This window comes from Nelumbo lutea, chromosome 6 (assembly GCF_056320005.1).
Source record: "Nelumbo lutea isolate HS-2025 chromosome 6, American lotus-T2T, whole genome shotgun sequence".
Taxonomy (NCBI): Eukaryota; Viridiplantae; Streptophyta; class Magnoliopsida; order Proteales; family Nelumbonaceae; genus Nelumbo; species Nelumbo lutea.
In genome coordinates this window covers 62176124-62183371 of record NC_142689.1, presented here as the reverse complement: position 1 = coordinate 62183371, position 7248 = coordinate 62176124, and the positions used below count along the sequence as shown (strand labels likewise).

General features: G+C 35.5%; 1 pseudogene across 1 annotated transcript; it reads left to right on the top strand.

Moving 5' to 3' along the window:
* The first annotated feature begins 1997 nt into the window (after positions 1 to 1997).
* LOC148849194 (putative membrane protein At3g27390) lies at positions 1998 to 6835 on the top strand (annotated as a pseudogene). The gene is made up of 10 exons (XR_016100447.1): positions 1998 to 2130; positions 2252 to 2367; positions 2459 to 2567; positions 2677 to 2872; positions 2977 to 3107; positions 4286 to 4574; positions 4743 to 4848; positions 5121 to 5264; positions 5388 to 5578; positions 6233 to 6835. The product of XR_016100447.1 is annotated as a putative membrane protein At3g27390 (transcript).
* The last annotated feature ends 413 nt before the right edge of the window (positions 6836 to 7248 follow it).

Genomic DNA, 7248 nt, shown 5'->3' with positions numbered 1-7248 from the left:
TACATAATATTGTAAATAAATAATTTCAATTATATCAAGTAATAATTCAAGAAAATAACTTTCAAAAAATAATATTTATTCATAATAATTTTAAATTCTCAATCTGTATTTATTATATAATTATATATACTAAAATTAATATTTATTGTATTTCAGTAATTATTTATTGTTTTTTGTGATTAATATATTTTCAGTAATTATGTATAAATTTATTTTGTTTTCCTATTTAAGAGAAAAAAAAATTATAATTATTGGAGATTAAACTACTACTATTGAAATTTTTAAATTTAATTTATTGTACTTATTGTATTTATTATATTTTTGTTATAATTTATTGATTAATTTTTATTAGAGATTAAACTATTATTTGACATTATACTATTTATTGACTAAGTTATTATATTTTTAGAACATAATTTGTTTTTATAATTATTGTAACTATTATATTTTTTCATTATCAATATATTTAAAAAAATGTTTATTTTTCGCTATTAATTTTCAATATTTTTTTGGAGATTAAACTATTCTTATTTATCAGAGATGAGACTATTAAATTAGATGAAATTATGAGTGCTCGTGAGTTAGCATGCATAACTACATTACTTTAAGCATTTTTTGCTTTTCCCAAATGCCCCATGGACAAAAGTCAAAGCATTTAAGTTTCTTAGTGTTTATTTAATAATAAATGGTGAAACTAAAAATTAGTTTCATATGCAATAAACGCCCACGCGTATGTATGTGTTTGGTTCAATTTATGTTTATTGAGTAAACGTTGCCACATAGGTGCCCCATCAGCAAAGGCCTCACTAATTGTATCCATACGAGCATTTATTGGCACTTTGCTAATGTGGTGTTTAATGGCGCTTATATGTCAAACACCTTCATTAATTGCTTTTCTCGAATTTACAATCACAGGACATGCAATCAAACATGCATAATTACATGAGCAACATGGTTTCTATCCGTATGGACCCCATCAGAATCCCTCCTAATCATAAAATATAAACTTTGAATCTTTGATTACTTCTTTGTAATCAGTACAATTATTCTTAGTTTTATCTTTATTACCCGCTCTTAGTGGTGTTGTGATTCCTTGCTTTTGTATTGTACGGTAAAGTAGTTTTTTGGTGCAAAGCGTCTAGGTTAAGTCATCATTCTCGATCAAGCGTCTATCTTTGACACTTGTGAATTTAGAATCTGTTTGGGAGAAATTTAGATTTGCTCCTCACAGAGTGTGCATCACGTTCTATGAGGAGCAGATTCGGATTGTTTGATAGGGCTTCTCTGTTTAGGGTGCATCGTGTTAATTGAGCTGAGGTGCTTGAGCACCGGTGTTCTGAAGAAGCTATTCAGAGTAGCTCAAAACCTGTTCTAGAATAGCCCTTCCAAACGGCACTTAATTTGTTCAAACACAGAGAGGAGATCCCAATTCCACAACAATTAACAAACAAATAAAGATTGCTCATTATTATTATAAATAAAGTCCAGAGGCATCTTATCCCAAAATTAAAGAGTGGGAAGCCTTCTTCAGTGTTCCAAGCATCCATCCCAACAGTGGCCCCAAAAGCAGGTCTAGATGTAACCAAAGCAGTGACTGTTAGAACCTTGAAGAAGTCTTGAATCCCGTTCAGACCAGAAATAACCCCTAGAGAAAGTTACGAAACCCACCTTCAAGCGTGTCAGTGATATTTCTTCCACGCTCGATCGAAACCGTAAAAAGCTGGCAGAGACTATTTTCATGGCGTTCTACTCTCTCCTTCCACCGTATCAAAAAATTGGAAGCGAACCTCATTTACAGTAGTAACATAGCTATAGTTTTACCATGTATGGCTTCTTCTTCAGAGTTCGGACTAGATTAATAGATAAGGAGAAATTAAAGGCATGAATTAAGAAGTGGTGATCTAGCTAAAAGTGATGAGCGTCGTCGTGCGTGGAGACGGTGGACCGGCCTGACTAAAAGCAGAAAGAAATATATTAAACAACACATGAAACGAAGAATATAATACTAGATTTACGTATTCCATCCGTAATTTTCACGCTTCACTGTTACTTGTTATAAGATTGTGAGCAACTCTTTCTGCGTTCCGGAGCTCGGGCAAACGAACGACTGATGTTTCACCTTCAGTTCAGGTATTCAAACTACTATTTTGTCTAATCTTAATTTCTTTAGGTTTCTTGTTGATCTGAACTAGTACTATTCTGCACTTCTGAGTGAAATAAAACCCACTCATTTTGAATGATGTGCATGCAGTTAATTCAAAATTGATATGCACAGAAAGAGAAATTTCTGAAAATGGAACTGCATGCGCTCGTCTTCTTTCCTGTTCTCTGTTTTTATGCTTCTTTTAGTTCTCGGAATCATTAAAGGTTCTTCTTCTTCTTCTTCTTCTTCTTCTTCTTCTTCTTCTTCTTCTTACTGTATTTTCTCCTTCTGACGTAATGAAGCCATCGATTGCAGCGATTCTAATTGGACCAATTGTCTTTATTGTGATAAGTTTGGGGAATTTAGCGGTTATCGTCGGGTTATGGCCATTTCATGTGGTCTGAACCTGCTACTGTGTTGCGAAGTAATAATTTTCCTTCTTTCCAAGAAATCCTTTTCAATGGTGGCATGAAGATAAATAATCTTCAATGATGAATGATTTCTTTCTTCTCTTTATTATAAAACTGTGACAGAAGTAAAAATTTCGGTGGATTCATGAAAGGGTTCTTGTTTCTAACCCTGCCCATTCCATTACTACTAGTATGGCCATTGGTGGGAGTAATTGGGAGCATCTTTACGGGTTTAGGGTATGGCTTCTTTGGGCCTTTAATGGCAACATTTGAAGTGATAGTTGAGGGTGTTCCAAACAAATTCATCAGATGCTTCACGGTATATACTTCTGACTTTATATTACTTTGAGTCAGTTTATTTATTTATATATATTGAAGAGCCGAGTGAAGGATTTATTTCTCTGCAACCACCTCCATCTGCAGGATGGTACTTGGAGCTCTATTTTGGTTGGATGCACCATTGTCCGTGACTTTTGGGATTTTTTCTTTTATTCCTACTTCTCGGTCATGGATGGATTGCTGGAGCAGAAAACTACGGAGCCTATAGAAATCAAGTAATGTTTATCAAACATGATTTAATTTCTAATATCTTGCAACAATCTGTTGTGTTCATTGTGTATCTTCTTAGTGTTTAATTTTTTTTTTTTTCTCTCATCCAGTTTCTTTTGCAATTTCAATGATCTGGAAAATCTCATTGGTTCCTTTGCTGCATATAGAAGAATGGATCAATCTGTGAAAACTTGTTCTTTGCTGTATAGAGACATTTGTTTTGGCCTACCCCATTGCCCATATAGCACAAATATAGGGTAGGGCCCATGGAAACCTATGGTTAAAGTCACATCTCTTTGATGACTGAGATTTGCTACTTGGTCTGTAGCTTGATTAGAAGTTAGGGTGTAACATGAGGAATTTTTAAGGTCACCCATTCTAAGTATTCAAGTATGTTTAACTTGGGAGTTCTAATGAGATTAATCTTAAGGGTGAGCAATAAATTAATTCCAATTTTCTCCTTTTTCAAAATCTTTGGCTGTTGGAAACATTATTGGGAATGGGTGGGGTGTAAAAAACTATTTTCCCCCAATTAATATCCTTAAATACCCCCCCAAACTTCACCCTCTCATCATCCCAACCCACTATACAGTTCAAAAAATTAGTTCAAATCAGCCACCCACAATCACCATCGGGAGATGTTTCCAATACACGGCAGGGGTGTGTTGTGGGGTACTAATTTGGTCTCTCAAAATACATAATAACAAAAATTAATCATAAATGAGTTTGGATCTGCTGATCATGACACATTTCTGGTTACATGCATCCTGCTACACATGTACCTTAAAACACCGATATTCCTGATGTATGGCTAGATGCGTGTGGCCAGCAATACCAATGTGTCATGGTCAGCAGATCCGGACTACAATCATGACCATTAACCTACATATGAAGAGACTGAATACCAAAATAGTGTTCTTTAAGCATCAATATTTGCCTCTCTTGAAACTTCATTGATGGAAATGTAAGATAGAACTTTCCTTCAACTTTTTAAGCCCAAAACTTCAAACAATGCTTTTACATGACGTTGAAGTGTATATATTCATTTCATTCTTTGTTAATTAACACATTTTATTTTCTATGTATATGTATTTGCTTCCACATATAATTTCTGGTAATTAAGAAATGTTTGGTTTGGAGGCTCTTGCATGGGATTAATTACTTGTACCCTACGTGTACGTAGGGTTTCTCAGATACCAGGATGCACGTTGGCCGGAATTTTGGGGGTGTTGATAGATTTTCCGGTCATAAGTTTTATTGTGTTATATAAAGCTCCCGTCATGCTATTCAAAGGATGGAGGCGATTAGTCCGAGATCTCTTTGGAAGAGCAGATCCCTTCCTGAAAACTTCTTGGGTCCCCTTTGACGGGCTTTCGATTATTTTGTGGCCTGTTGCTGTTGGTCTCACCTTCTTGGCTGGAATTAGTTCAAGCTTCTTTCTTGGCTTTTATGCTGCTGTTGTTGCATATCAGGTACAATTTTAATCTTCTGACGCTAAGCTTCTTCTTTAGCAGATGATATGATTTGGCCGGCCGGTGTTGTACATGTTTTTTTTTTCTTGTTTGAAAATGAATTAAATTTATATGGTTATTTTTTGCTTATTGATTAGCCGACCATGTGTTTGTTTATTTTATTGTTAGGAAAATTCTATAAAGAAAGGAATACTCTATACCATTGCCGTAGTATCTTTGTTTGATGAGTACACCAATGATTTTCTTTACCTCCGAAAGGATCCTGCTTTCCAAGGTACGTACCAAATGTGAGTGAGAAGTTCCCCATTGTTAGAGAATAAAAAAAAAACTATTCCCTATTAGGGACTTCGCCTAACAGCTTAAGCTTTTAGGTCGAATGGTTCCTTTGAGACCCATGGATTATTCTGACTCATGGGTTCTAACCAAACAATCTCCAACAGCCACTTTGACCTGTGAAATTACACTTTAATTGTTGAAGTTAAGACTGTGGGTATATCCCTTCAATCAATGTACTCTATCATAGCGTCTGCACATTTGGGCAGCCAGACCTAGATATCGCAAGGGAGTTTCTCCAACTCTACCATTACTTCCTCTAAGGCGATTGCCAGAAAAGACCGAGGCTCTTCGTGACAAAAAATCTCCATTAAGGACAGCTTCAATGAAAGTGAAGACACTTATTCTGACAACTGTGTCTGTGTGCGCTTGTGCCTAAGCTTTCACAAATCCCTTGTCAAACAAGAGCATTATTTCATTCGACAAGTAGTACAGTCTGACCATGCAATTTAATTCTTGGGCTTTCAATGTTTGTAACAGATGGAATAACTTCTTTGAGGCGTGTGAGAATGTTGGGAAAGAGCTAATCAGAGATGGAGCCATTGGGTTACAGGATTTGGAGGAATGGCAACTGTCCAAAAACAAGATAATTAACATCGGCATTCCTGCATATTCATTTCTGCTGTGCTTTCTCCGCTCAATCAAGAATGGTTCCGATGGCTTTCTCATGCGTACGAAGAACAGCTTTCTCACTGGTTTTAAATAATTTTTTTTTTCTAAAGCAGTGAAACCAGAAATTTTGCTTCACCATGTGCAGATGACACCTTTTCACCAGTTGGGTGCATGATTATATTTACTGAACAATCCTATAGCCACCTTGTACTTTTTTTTTTTTCTAATCAGAAAATTCAAAAAGTAAAGAGATATCAGATCTACAGGATAATGGGTCCATGGTCTTTTTACTTTTAAACATGCCAGACTTCCATAGCAAAATAATTTTCCAAATTGTTTGTGTTTTTGTGTTTTCTCAAATGATATAGCTTTGGGTCCATTTCTGGTCAATGAGGTTCTGGAATCTTTTTTTTCCCTAGTGAAAGGGGGACTTTAATTGCTTTTATGGGGCCCAAAGAAAAATTATTTGCTCAGTATGAGTTTTCTCAAATTCAAATTATAGCTGTTGGTCCATGGCTGATCTATGAGGGTGTTCAGTCCTTATTTTCTGGTGAAATAAGGATTCAGTCAATCAGGTTTGGTGGATAAATGTGAGCAGGGAAACCCACCCCTCCCCCAGTGATATCATATTTAATTTTCTCTTTGTATTGGTGGGTATTGATTACTTGTAATTGATTATAACTTTATAGCTTTTTTGTTTCATGTTATTTCAGGTAATAATGTTGAACTTACAAATATAAATAGGCCTGAGGGCAGGGTTTTTGACTGGTTCTTTGAGCCAATGTCTCTTACGAAAGAGCAGATTAAGAAACTAAATTTACAGGAGACTGAAGAGTTGTATCTGCAGAAATTGACTCTCTACTGTGGTGATATGCAAAGATTAGCAGCTTGGGAGAATGGTGGATTTCCTCCAGATCCAGAGGAAAAGATTAGAGAAGCTGAGTTGGAGGAGATAAGTAGAAGGTACCAGAGTTTATCTTTCTTGGTTTTTGATATATATAGTCGACTTTAACTTTATACTTTATTTTCCCTCTAAATGAGGCTGCAAGGCTTTTGTTTGAAACTCTCAAGTCTGCCAACCTTCCGACGCCGGTTTGATGAAGTGGTGAAAGCTTTAGTGAAAGAAGCAAAGCAGAGATCAAGTGGGTGTGACAGCGGTAGTAATATAAAAGAGGCTGTCTAGTCATTTTCGACGCCGTGTCGCTGTAGGGTTGTCAGTGGGTCGGGTCTATTCCGATAGATCCAAGCTGACCAAACCGGTTATATCGGTTTGGCTTACTTGATTTTCGTCCCTACCAATAATTGGGTCAGGACCAATTCTAGATGTAAGTCATGTAACGAACAAATTATATAGTTAATAATATATAAACATTTCTTGGCTTTTCTTTTGTAATTTTTATTATATTTTATGTGTAAATTTTATTGACAGTATACAAGATAATTTTGGTTAAACACTTACGTGTATTTGATAATTACTTGGTGTAGACATTGCTTTGTCTTTTGAGGAATGCTTTCACCAAACACGTACAGTTGCATAAATAGTAGGAATATAAAATTGAACTAATATTTGAAATTAAATTTGCAGAAACCATGTATATATCTTTTTTGGCATCTATCTCCCTTGTATGCAAGACTAAACATTGAACATTGTTGCCTTATATTCACTGCAGAGAGGTGGGACACTTTGAATTAAATTTCAGATCTTACAGTGGGAGCTGATGGTAATTAC